The sequence below is a fragment of the Saimiri boliviensis genome, chromosome 2 (assembly GCF_048565385.1).
Source record: "Saimiri boliviensis isolate mSaiBol1 chromosome 2, mSaiBol1.pri, whole genome shotgun sequence".
NCBI classification, from domain to species: Eukaryota; Metazoa; Chordata; class Mammalia; order Primates; family Cebidae; genus Saimiri; species Saimiri boliviensis.
Window position 1 is genome coordinate 4,578,691 of NC_133450.1, and position 13,227 is coordinate 4,591,917.

The 13,227-nt window shown below is 54.6% G+C and overlaps 1 protein-coding gene across 1 annotated transcript in view; it reads left to right on the forward strand.

Moving 5' to 3' along the window:
* Positions 1 to 5,608: 5,608 nt before the first annotated feature.
* STRA6 (signaling receptor and transporter of retinol STRA6) overlaps positions 5,609 to 13,227 on the forward strand; it is a 35,073-nt gene continuing 27,454 nt past the window's right edge. The window contains exon 1 of the mRNA XM_010332039.3: positions 5,609 to 5,698. The gene's annotated coding sequence lies outside the window, so the exon portion shown is untranslated. The remainder of the gene's footprint in view (positions 5,699 to 13,227) is intronic.

Below are 13,227 nucleotides of genomic sequence, written 5' to 3' on the forward strand. Positions count from 1 at the left end.
TACCACCACCATCACCACTGTCACCACCACCATCACCATCACCACAGTCACCACCATCATCACCATCATCACCAGTCACCACCACCACCACCGTCACCACCAGCACCATAGTCACCACCACCATCACAGTCATCACCATCATCACCACCACCATCATCACAGTCACCATCACCACCATCACCTTCACCACTACCAGCAGCAGCAGCAGCAGCAGCATCACCAACATCACCATTACTACCTCTATCACCGTCATCATTATCCAGTATCATTATCATCAGCCTCATTATTAATGGCACTGTTCGTTGAGCAGCCACTGGATATCAGGCACTCTCCATGGCTCTGTGAGGAGATGTAATTATTACAGATGAAGAATCCAAGACTGAGAGAACGTCAGCAAAGTCACCCAAGATCACATGGTTAGTGAGTAAATGTTGAGATCTGAACCTCAGAATTCTATCCACACTTTCCCCTCGTAAACATGTCCTGGGACTGGCTCAGAGATTAAATGCATTATATTAGGGAACTAGGGAGTTCTGTACCCTAAAACTGTAGTACAGTTCTGAGTCTACAGAGAGCATTTATAGACAGCGTAGGTTTCATTCAAAAAAGCTCACTTGAAGTTACATTGAATGGAATGCATCATTTTCGTAAAATAAAAGATACCAGGTCTGAAAGTGGTATTAGCCAGCCCAGCTTCAGGTCCCAATGTATATAGCAGGCTTCCTCTGCAATGATTAAAATTCAGTTTCTTGCCGGGCGCGGTGGCTCAAGCCTGTAATCCCAGCACTTTGGGAGGCCGAGGCGGGTGGATCACGAGGTCGAGAGATCGAGACCATCCCGGTCAACATAGTGAAACCCCGTCTCTACTAAAAATACAAAAAAAAAAAAAAAAAAAATTAGCTGGGCATAGTGGCACGTGCCTGTAATCCCAGCTACTCGGGAGGCTGAGGCAGGAGAATTGCCTGAACCCAGGAGGCGGAGGTTGCGATGAGCCGAGATCGCGCCATTGCACTCCAGCCTGGGTAACAAGAGCGAAACTCTGTCTCAAAAAAAAAAAAAAAAAAAAAAAAAAATTCAGTTTCTTCAGCTCCCCCAAGGAGAAGCTGAGGCAAAGAGTTCTAGCCACCTGCCTTGTAAGTGAAACTCAGCAAATCCCTTCGGTTTGGGTGTCAGTGTGCCCGTGTGTGTGATTAGGGTAGTGGGGCGGATAAGTCACCTCCCAGCTATCATAGTCTGCAACTCTGTCATTCATGTTAGGAAAGACCACAGTATGGCCATTTTGAGGAGAGGATGGGTGGCAGAGGCCACCTGGAAACCTTTGCCTCAGTGGCTGGTTATGGCCAACTGGCGTGGGTCTGGAGGCGGTGGTTTGCTTCTGCCAGGTCTGAGGTCTTGGAGCTTAATGACTCAGTAAAAGCAGCTCGCTTCCCTGACATATTTGAAGCAATGATACAAGATAGGAGTCCAGTTGCTTCTGCCCTAGGGCCAGCCTTGATGCACGCATCCCAGCCCCATCCCCCGCAAGTAGGGTCTATGCTCAGAATCACGTCTTCCTGGTCTGTGTATCCCGAGTCCCTTCAATACTTCCCTCACACCCCTCTTCCTCCCTTCTTTCCCTCCCTCTGACTTTCTACAAAGAATCCGAGGTGGCTCTGTTGGCCTTCGCAAGCTTTTAGTATCCTCCACCACCTAATGTCCCCACCCACTCCTATTTCTTGCGTCCCTTCCCCCATTCTCTCCTGGGAAGGCTTACTTTTTTTGGTGTGTGTGCCTGGTTACTTTTTAAAAAAAAATTGTAGTCAAATACACATAACATAAAATTTACCATCCAAACCACTCTGAAATGTGAAGCTCCGTGGTGTTAAATACATTTACATTGTTGTGCAAACAATCTCCAGGATGCTTTTCATCTTGCAAAACTGAAACTCTACACCGATTAAACAACAACTTCCTCTTCCACCTTCCCCCAGCTCCTGGCAACCACCACTCGACTTTCCGTCTCTGTGAATTTGACTACTCTTCAGGGCTTCACAGAACTGGAACCCTAGAGTATCTGTCTTTTCACAAGTGGCTTAGTTCACTTAACATACCGTCCTGGGGAAGGTTCCCGGGCCAGGTCTGTCCTTTCTCACCTCCGTACCCTTGCTGGTTTGATTTCCTCCGCCCAGACTGTCCGGCTCCTCCCCACGCTGCCCTGCTCATCCTGCAGACTGGCTAAAAGCTTCTTCCCCCGCAACCCGGGCTCATGACTCCTTCCTCCACCCCATTTTGTATTTTCCTCTCCCGTCTCAAATGATGACTTGCCCAAACAGGTATCCTTCGTTGCCCTTAAGGTTGTTTCGGGAATCACGTTTGTGTGCCCAGGCTGGGCAAGGGATAGGTGCCTGGGAAATGGTTAAAGCATGATGGATGGATGGATGGATGGATGGATGGATGGATGGATGGATGGATGAATGGATGAATGGATGGATGGATGAATGGATGGATGGATGGATGGATGGATGGAGGGAGGGATGGAGGGAGGGAGAAATCCAACCCAGCTTCTACTTATGCAGAAAGGAGTAAGAAAGAATTCTTTTGGCTATTTCATCTGGATTCCATCTGTGATAAGCAAAGACCATTTTGGGCTCTTGAGTCAAACTTGGACTCAGAGATGCATCCTGGTGCTTCAGTGGGCAAGCAGGTGGTGAGGAGGGAAGGCAGCAGTGCTGGAGGGCAGGAGGCAGCAACCCCTGATGCTCAGGAGTCTCTGGGTCTGGCCTCAGTTCTATGCAGAAATCTGGAAACTTCAATAAATTTCTGCCAGTCAGGGCTACGCGGCATGCCCATTTTACACACAGAGAAACCGAGCCCTCCTCCTCTCCCAAGGTTCTCTCTACTCCTAGCTGCCTCCCTGATTCAGCCTCCCATGGTTTTCAAAGAGTTTAAACTCCAGGGGAGGCTGTCTCTGGGGGGCAGGGCCTGGTTCCCCAGAGGAGGTCAAGAAGCGGGAGGGGATGTGGACTGGGGCGAGGGGAGGGAGGCAGGAAGGGAGCAGCCTTGGAAGGTGAACTTCCTAGCCACCTTCCAAAGCCACAGTGTGAGAGACCTTAATCGGGCCCTCCAGTCTTCCTCCTTTCCCCAAAAGAATGGCCATTCAGAGGTCTCTGGCTTTGTTTGGACAAGCGAGGGTCTATAATTAGCCCACCCCAGAGGGCCCCCTTCCTGCTTCCTACAATGGCTCCTTTCAACCTTCCCTGCTGACACATCCCGGTGGCCCCTGAGGTCTCTGAGACCCCTATCTTCAAGGACCCACCTCCAACTCCCACCCCCATCGTACTTCCTTCCTCCAGGCAGAGCTGAGTTCTGGCAAGCAGGGAGCCCGAGAGTTCTCTGGAGCCAGGGACCTGGGGCTGGGACTCATCCCCTTCCACAGGCGCAGAATCCGAGGTGCTGAGAGAGCAGGTGGGTAATGAAGGGATACAGCTCGGTCTCCTGGGCCGGTGCGATCATGCGATCATCACTGCTCCACCCTGGACCTTCTGCCGTCAGCCCCCTGCAGCAGCCTCCCCTCCCCTCAGGGGGACATCTTTCCAGGCCCACTTCCCACTCCCTTCAAGTCCACAGTGCCAGAGGCCCACATGGTGACAGGCAAAGGGAAGGTCGGCACCCAGTCTCCCTCCATCACACAGATGGGAAAACTGAGCTCAGGGCTACGGGGCAGCAGCAGATCCCGCCTCCCTTCCCAGGGTTCCCTCTACTCCTGGCTCCCTCCCTGATTCAGCCTCCCACGGTTCTCAAAAAGTGTAAACTCCAGGTAAGGCTGTCTCTGGGGGACAGGTCCTGGCTCCCCAGAGGGGGTCAAGAAGGGGGAGGGGATGTGGGCTGGGGTAAGGGAAGGGAGGCAGGAAGGGAACAGCCTTGGAAGACCTTAATGGGGCCCTCCAGTCTTCTTTCTTTCCCAAAAGAATGGCCCCTCAGAGGCCGGCTTTGTTTGGCCAGCAGGTGGGTGGTGAAGGGGCAGACCTCGGGGCTCCTGACTCCTGGGCCAGTGCGGTCACGCCGGCATCACTGCTTCACCCTGGGCCTTCGGCAAGGAGGGGCCTGAAGGGACCAGGGGAAACCTTCCCCACCGCCCTCTGAAGCCTGCCCAGCAATCACCAACAAGAGGCAGGAGACTAGCAGAAAAGGGGCACACCTTTATTAGCGCGTACACGGGAGCCTTCGGAATGAGGACCCAGAGATACGGGGAAAATTGTCCATTTTTATGCTGAGTTTCAAGGACATATGGACAGCTGTGTAGCAATATGATTGGACAAAAGGCAATGATCTAATGCAAATAGACCGAGTGGGGACATCCAGCAAGGCCTGTCTGTCTGGATTTCTTCTTGGTCCCTCTGAACATGCATTTCTTCCTTCTGAGTGCGGACATGGGGCAGGGCTCTCTGGAATGGGGTCTTCTGACCTACAATCAAAGAAGGTAGGCCTGAGAATGAATTTTCTTTCTTTCTTTCTTTCTTTCTTTCTTTCTTTCTTTTTCTTTCTTTCTTTCTTTCTTTCTTTCTTTTTCTTTCTTTCTTCCCTCTCTGTCTCCCTCTCTCCCTCCCTTCCTCCTTCCTTCCTTCCTTCTTTTTCTTTCTTCAGAAAGAAAGAAAGAAAAAGGGTCTCACTCTCTTGCCCAGACTAGAGTGCAGTGGTATGATCTCAGCTCACTGGAACCTCCACCCCACACCCCCAAGCTCAAGTGATTCTCCTGCCTCAGCCTCCCAAGTAGCTGGGATTACAACCAACACAACACCTGGCTAATTTTTTTTTTTTTTTTTAGTAGAGACAGGGTTTCACCATGTTGGCCAGGCTGGTCTTGAAATCCTGACCTCAAATGATCCACCTGCCTCCACCTCTCAGAGTGCTGGAATTACAGGCATGCACCACGGTGCCCTGCCTAGGCCTGAGAATTTCTTTGTGGCCAATTTTTCCACCGAAATCAGGGGGAAAGTGAGCGTTTGTAGGCTTTATGGCTGGCTTTGGGGGAAAGGGGCTTTGGTTTCGATGAGCTGCCTTGCGGAGGAGGGATTCTCGTGTCTCCGTCCATCCCTGGCGGGGGAGAACCAGCCTGAGAGACAGGAGGGCAGGAGACGTCTACGCCGTCACTTTTTTTTTCAGTTTGGGGTGCTGTTTTCTGAGTTCCAACAGGCCGCATTTGAAGTCACTCAGCTAGTAAGTAGTAAAGACAAAATTAGAAGCCTGGTCTCTTCCTTCCACCGAGGGGCCTGGCTGCCTTGAAGCTCTCTGCCATGAGTAGTAGCTGTGATCCCGTCCGCCCTGCCAGTGCCATCGGATGGCACACCTTTCCTCCCTTGGCCTCCTGCTCCGGGATCCAGCACTGAGCACTGTCAGGAGAGTCTTGGGCCATCCCTCAAGTCCTTTCGCCCTGAGCAGGAGCTGGAGGAGGGGAGCTGAGGCAGCACCCGTGATCCCTGGGCTTGCTCTGACTGCTCCCCTCTGCCAGCCTTGCCTTGGAGGGGCTAAAGTTCCTGGTGTGGCAGGAGGGAGAGGGTAGCCTTACTGGCCAACAGCACTGACCTTTGCCTTCATGTGCCCAGTCGCTTGGCTGCTCCACTAGGCTCTGAGGACACAAACCCCTGAGACGGTGTCCAAGCCCAGGGCCTGTAGACTCTGTGGATCCCGAGACCAGCAGCAGTGGGGACAGACAGAGCAGGTAAGGAGGGAAAGAAGGCAGGAGCGGGCAGGGGCAGCACAGAGTCACCACAAGACAAGGTCCAAGATCAGAGATTTAGACACGACCAGGGCTAGCTTAGAACAGGTACTGCCGGCCGGGCGGTGGCTCACGCCTGTAATCCCAGCACTTTGAGAGACTGAGGTGGGTGGATCACGAAGTCGGGAGCTCAAGACCAGCCTGGACAACATGGTGAAAACCTGTCTCTACTAAAAACACAAAAATTAGCCAGGCGTGGTGGTGGGCACCTGTAATTCCAGCTACTTGGGAGGTTGAGGCAGGAGAATCGCTTGAACCTGAGAGGCAGAGATTACAGTGAGCTGAGACCGCACCACTGCACTCCAGCCTGGGCAACAGAGCAAGACTCCATCTCAAAAAAGAGAAAGAAAGAAAGAAAAGAAAAGGTGCTCCCTAAAACCTTGAAGAGGAGAGACACATACTTCACAGCCAGACAGGGGAGTGGGGAGTAAAACGAAGAGCAGGAGAGAGGAACAAAAAGGAAACGATTGAGAGAGTGATAGAAACAGTTAGACGGAGAAAGAGCGGACAGAAGGAACTAAGAGAGAGGGTGAAACAGAGCGTGGCATGTGAGGGACAGGCAGAGACTGAGGGACTGGGGCAGAAAGGCAGACGGGGGACAACCAGACAGAGAGAGAGAAAGAAGCCAGGAGCAGATGTTGACAGACAGACCCAGCAGTGGGCGGGGCTTCCGCTGAGTTCTTCTCGGATGGGATGTTGAGAGGTGTGTCCCAGCCATAGAGTGAAGCGCAGGCCGAGCTCTAGGAAGGAATGTTCCCGGAGGAAAAGCAGTGAGCTCTGTGTGTGTGTGGGAGGGGGGTGTGCATGTGGTGGTGCTGGTGGTGGGGAATCCGTGTGTGTGTCTGGGGTGGGGGGCAGTAGTGGTGGTGGGGAATCTCTGGCAAAACTCCCCCTAGGTCAGTCACTGACCCTGGTACGCCATGTGGCCTCTCTGGGGTTCAGTTTCCTGTGGATATGATGGAGTCTTGGGTACAGCAGGAATCTCCTTCAGCCTTACACTCTGGCCTTAGCTAAGGCTCTGTCTTTGCCACTAACTTACTGCTCTATTTTACTTAACGCACGACTTCTACCTCATAGTCCAAGATGGCTGCCTGAGACCCAGCTATCACAGCTGCTTTTCAGCCAGCTAGAAGGAGGAAGGGGTAAAGAAAACACCTCTCTTTTTAAGAGCACATCCTGGGAGTCATGCTCAGCACTCGTTTTCCAAGTCACTGGCCAATACCTAGTCTAAGGGCTGCACCTAGCTTCAAGGGAGACTGGGAAATGTGCAATACTGGGCTGGGGCCGGAATCAATTTCACACAGCTCAGTGATGCCTTCACAGCTCCTTACTCACAGCAGCTTATTTAAAAAGAATTACACATGCAATATGAGTTTTAAAATATCCATTTCAAACAAGTGAAAAATCCTCCTTCATTCTCCACCATCCATCCCTCCCCCAAGTGTAACCGCTGTGAACGGTTTGCTCTGCGTCTGCCAGATTCGCTTTTTCTGTATACACACATACATACACATATGTCTACCTAGTTCAAGCAGCATAAAACGAGATCACGATTTGTGTATTGTTCAGCAACTTACTTTCTTGGTCACCGCTACTTGGCAGTATGTGTTGGAGATTCTGTCACGTCGGTCCACAGGGGATTACCTCATCCTTTTTATCAGCAAAATGGTGCTTCAGCGTGCCGACTTCTCAGCATTTATGGATGGATACTGGGCTTGCTGCCACTTATTTTTGCCATTGCAAATGGCCGTGGGAATTTCGTCTCTATATATGTATACACGCAGGCATTCCTTGGGAATGGATTCCTAAAAGTGTGCCAAAGGTTAATTTTCTCTTTATGTGGCTTTAACCCTTTCCAACTAGAAATCCTTTTCTCCGCGGGCAACGTGGTGGTCAGATCCAAGCTGCCTGGCTGCTTCCCTGTCTCGGCTTGAGCTGCTCTCTCTCTGCCTGTCTTCCCCTGGGCAGGCCTGGCTCTGGCCTCGTCCCCCTCATTACTCCTTTCTTCCGGGGTCTTTCACTATCAGTGGAAGCCAATCTCACATACAAAAAGCCTGTGGTCTCTGTGTGACTCCACCTTTTTATAGATGGCACTCCCTTTCTCCTTCAGGGAAGAAGAGATTGCCTCTCCAGGGCCCTTCTTCTGAGAATTTAGGGCCCCGCTTCTTGCCTCAGCCTTTATCTACTCCCTCCCCGCCCAGCTTGCCGCAGCACTTAGCTGGAGCGTCCTCTGAGCGTCCATCCATTTCCTTCACCAGTCTTGTCTGTATCCGGCAGGACGCCCCGTCTAGGAAGGGGAGGGAGGAGCAGGGTGAGTCTCTGCTCAGGGGAGGGGGGGATGCAGCCGACCGTCCTGCAGCCTTGGGGCAAAGAGCAGGACCCCAGAACCCCAGCCTGTCTATGAGGAGTGAGAGAAAGCGCCGAGGGGACCTTTTTCACTCGCCCCACCCCAGAATACATCATACCTGGAATCCTAGCCCCAAAGCCCCGTGATGAGTACCCTTAGCTGTGTTCAGGGCCCTCAGCCCAGCTGGGCAGCAGCAGGATGCGGATTCGGTGATTAAAATCCGAGCTGGTGGTTCCAGCGGCCCCCTGGGAGTGATGGATGGTGACAAATGGGGGTAAGAAGGGAGTTCCTGAGCTTCTCTAAGGCCACAGCTGGGGAAACTCAGCCATCAAAGCCCTGCTCAGGCTCCTCCACAGAGGTGACTCTGAGGGCCAAGGCGATCAAGTTTCGGGCAAATGGTTTGGGGGTGTGGACGGGCTCTAGTGTTGGAGACAAGCCTCCCTGTGTGTTGTGTGGGGCCCCAGCCCCTGCTCTGGGCCTGAGCTGGAGATGGGGGTGGGGGTGGGCTCCTCTGATCCTGGAATCACAGGCAGGAGGTCTGTGAGGGCAGGAGGAGGGGCAGAGCCAGACTTGGGAAGGAGCGAGCTGCCTGCCTTCCGGGAGGGGAGGAGCAGATCAAACACCTTTTAAAGCAGGTGCTGGGGTCCCTGCTCAAGGCCAACTGCCGGAGACCACACAACCAGCCACCCCTCTAGGATCGCAGCCCAGCTGCTGCGGGGCTCAGAGGAGGAGGCCCCGTGTTGGGAGCACTCTCCTGGCCTGGAGGGACAAGTTTCCCCAGAGTGATCAATAAAGGAAAAGAAAGACACGGAAGGGAGTGGTCGGGAGAGTGCCCGGTTGGTGGTAGGCTGGAGCCAAGCCTGGGAGGCCAGGTAGGATTGGAGCAGGTTGGGGGACAGGGAGAAGGCACACGGGGTTGGGGTGGGGGCGGGGGGTGGGAAATAAGCAGGAATCAGGGCTTAGGGGCAGGAAGTGAGCCCAGGGATGGACTGGAGCAATTCTGAGGAATAAGGTTGGAGACCTGGGGAAGGCTGCCCTCAGGGGACACTGGGGGGCTGGTGGGAGCTTCAAAGTCTGGGAGACTTCAGCAGAGTCCTGTCTGAGCTGTGTCTGACGGCCTGTGGGCAAGAGGTTGGTGGAGAGCCCTGTCCTGCGGTCAGCAGGGGAACAAGGAGAGAGAAGTCAGGGGATCTGCCCAGCAGTCAGTGTCCTCAGTGAGGAAGGAGGGCAGCATAAAGCCTACATCTCAAGGCTACACCATGGTGACACCACCCCAGGGAGGCACGTGCTGGGAAGGGAGAATGTGGGGCTCTGATAGCTGGAGAATCTTCATGGCCTTTTGTCCAGTCCTCCTCGGAAGGCAGGAAGCCCTCTATTGTATCTTGATGTTGACAGCCTCTTCTTGATTGCCTCCCTTGATGGGGGCCTCACTACTCTGTTAGAGTAAGAAGGCTACCTTTGTCCTGAGCAGACGTCTGCCTTCCCTCCTCCAGGTCAGTACTAGCCTAGCCCTCTGCGACGGAAAGAACACGCTGCTCCCCTGGAACAGCCAGCTCCCCTCCTCCTCCTCACTAGTGTCCACCCTCATACCAGAGCAGCCTGGGTCTAAATCCTTTCTGTGATGATGATGCTGTTGGTGAGCGGGGCATGAGAATTGCAGGAAGGGCCCATCAGATGGTGCTTCTGACCCTCCCACATGGCAGGGGAGGGGGGAGGTGGGAGGTGGACAGGCGACAGGAGGCGAACAGCCATCCGCACTCTTCCTGCCGTGAGCACGGCAGCCAGCGACACTGCTTTCCAGCCCACTGTGTGGAGTCAGACTTGGTCCGGTGGCAGAATTAAGCACGTGCGTGTGCGAGGGGCAGTTGGATGGGTGTATCAGTGTGCTTCGTCGCTGAGGGCACTCCCCGAGCTCACAGGCCTGCAGGAGTTTCACTCTCTCAGCTGCTCATTCATGGGATCTCGAGAGGACTGGGCCGCACAGGTGGGCACAGTGGCTGTCCCCCCACTCCCGGACGGAAGTCCCTCTCTTGGGCGTTCTCTGCCGTGCCGGGGGAGTTGAGGTTGTTCCTGAGGTCTGAGTGTTGTAGAACTATTGGGTTTGCTGCTGAGACGGGAGGGTGGGGAGCAACGGGATCTCTGGGCTTTCTTTAAAAGTTCACAGGCTTTTGACCATCTTGCTCCCATCTGTGCTTGATTTCCCAGCATCCAAGGGCCCTGAGGTGCTGTAGTGGTTCTGATGTGTTACTGAAGGTCTGGCGGTTCTTGGGGGCAATATTGAGGTTGCAGGGGTTCATAGGGCATTGCCGAAACTCAGGAATGTTGCTGAGATTCTGGAGGTGCTCCGGGAGATCTGGTAGTCTTTGGGGGGACGTTTCTGAGGTGCTGGGGGTGCTGCCGGCCTTCTGCCTTTCTTCTGGCCTGCTGTTAGCTTCTTCTAAGCTGAGCACTTTGCCCTTTGAGGATCTGATCATCACGGGCTGCCGAAGGCGTGCTCGGGGGCCTCTGTTCCTGGGTGCAAAAATTCCTCAGGTTTAATCAACTCGAACAAAAACATGAGAGGAAGGAAGTCCTGTCCCAAGGCCTTCATGGGCCAGCTCCATCCGAGGGGCATAGCAGCTCTGTGCCAAGCCCAAATGGCAGATGGCTTTCATTGGCTCCGAGTCCAGAAGCTTTTAGGACCTCCTCCCATAGTGAGCAGGGCTCAGCCACCCGCCATTCTGTGCCCAGTCGGGAGCCCTGCTGGCTTGAGCTGCTCCTTGGATATTGGCATCAGCCTCATCTGAGTGCCTACGTGAGCTCATGCCAGCCACAGCGAGGCAGCCGTGCCCTGACCCCTACGCTGCTCTCTCCTCGCCTCTCAGACTTCCTTTCTTGGCACTCCTGAGACATGGGTAAATTCCTTCTTGCTTCCATTCCAGATCTTCCATGGCTTCAGGGCCCCGCTCCAGGCCCCCTCCTCCTCCAGGGAGCCTCTAAGACTGCCCAGGCCATTTCCTCCTTCCCCTCCCCACTCCTCAGGCTTTTGCTCTCCAGCTCTTCCTCTCCTGAGGGCAGGACTGGACCTTCCTGGGTATCAGTGCCCCTTTATTTTATTTTTTATTTCTTGAGACAGAGTCACACTCTGTTGTCCAGGCTGGAGTGCAATGGCACGATCTCGGTTCATTGCAACCTCTGCTTCCTGGGTTCAAGCAATTATCCCGCCTCAGCCTCCCGAGTAGCTGGGACTACAGGTGCCCGCCACCATGCCCGGCTAATTTTTGCATTTTTAGTAGAGACAGGGTTTCACCATATTGGCCAGGCTGGTCTTGAACTCCTGACCTTGTGATCTACCCACCTTGGCCTTCCAAAGTGCTGGAATTACAGGTGTGAGCCACCATGCCCAGCCTCAGTGCCCCTTTAAAGCCAGCTCCAGAGGGCAGGCCCTCGACTCTGCTGCCCAGGCCTTTGGAGAAATTCTTCAGGGGCACATTACCATCCTTCTCTTCCTGACACCTCTTGCCTCCTGCCTTCTGGCCAGGTGGCATCTTCCCTAACAGCTCTGAGCCAAGTGTCCCATCTTGCAGATAGGAGCTCCAAGCGATTCTAGCCCCAAGCTGAGGAGGTACCTTGGGTTCAAGAAGCGGGCTCAGACTTGCAGCTTGAGCCACGTGGCCACCCACTATCCATAGATCTTCAACCCAGCCTGCCCCCCTGCCCCTCTGCCCCCCTGCCCCCACCAGACTGGGCAGGGGGGCAGGAGGCAAGGAGGGGGTAGGTGGGAGGCAATGGGGGCACCTAGGAAATCACAGCCACTCTCTGTGGCTTTGACCTTCTGGTTACAATTGGTGACTGGTGTTGGGGTGGGGGGCGGTGCCATGGTGGGAGAATCTCCAGGCCGGATTTGACACAGGCGGGTGAGGCCGCAGAGGGGAAAAGACTCACTCGAGGCCACACAACCAGTCCCAGGGCTCAAATCCAGCTAGATGGCCTCCCCAGCCAGGCATTCTCCACGCCCATGCAGAAACCTGGCCCTTACCTCTGGACCTTCCAGCCCTGCCCTGGCCAAATCACTGGGCACAAGGCTGCCCTCCGCTTGTTAGGCCACACCAGGGAAAAGGACGAAGCTCCCCATTTCCTCTCCTCTACGTTGGGCCTCCCTTGGTGGCCTCTGCGTCTCCCAAAGAGGAGGGAGGTGGTATTGTTGGCACTGGGCTCTCCCGGCGCGGGGGGGTGGGGGGTGGCGGGGAAGGGATGGTGCCTGGGCAGGGTGGGTTCCTGTTCTGCCAGCCTGGCTGCAGCCCCCGGTCAGATGAAGGCTCCTTCAGGCCACCTGATCGCCTTTCCTCAGTGCCTGATACGGTTTGGATGTGTGTCGCCCCCAAACCTCATGCTGAAATGTGCCCCCGGTGTTGGAAGTTGGTGTGTGGTGTTTGCGTCATTGCGGTGAATCCCTCCTGAATGGCTTGGTGCCCTCCCCGCGGTAATGAGTGAGTTCTCGCTCCATCAGTTCATGCGAGAGCTGGCTGTTCGGAAGCGCCTGGCATCTCTCCTGCTCCCTCACTCGCCACGTGTCCTGTCTGACCCCCCTTCACCTCCCATCGCGATCACAGGTTTCCTGAGGCCCTCCCCAGAAGCAAATGCTGGTGCCATGCGGCTTCCTGCATAGCCTGCAGAGCTGTGAGCCACAGAAACCCCTTTTCCTTATAAGTTACCCGGAGTCACATTTTCCTCTAGAGCAATGCAGAACAGTGGAACATGGCACCCGGGTACCTCCCTCTCTCCCCTCAGGTATCAGTGACATATCACCCTCGGGGAAGTGAGGCCTTCCCTGACCTCCCCGTCTCTCTTCTCTTCCCCACTTCACACCCCTCTCGTGTCATCTCCCCCAGCCCTACCACACATCAGGTTCCGTGGCGTGCGGGGCTTGACCCATCTTGCTTGCTGCCCAACCAGCCTGGGGAAGGCAGAGCTAGGCTTCCTTCAAGGAAGAGCCTGGTTTCTGTTGGCAAGGCTGTCTAATCCCGGACGCCGCTGCCTTGCAGAGGGAGTGGGCTCCCTGTCTGGAACTGGACTCCGATGGTTGGAGGTGGATTTAAAATCAGATGGGAGTTGGTCGCTCCCCAGGGTAAGGGTCTGAGACCCC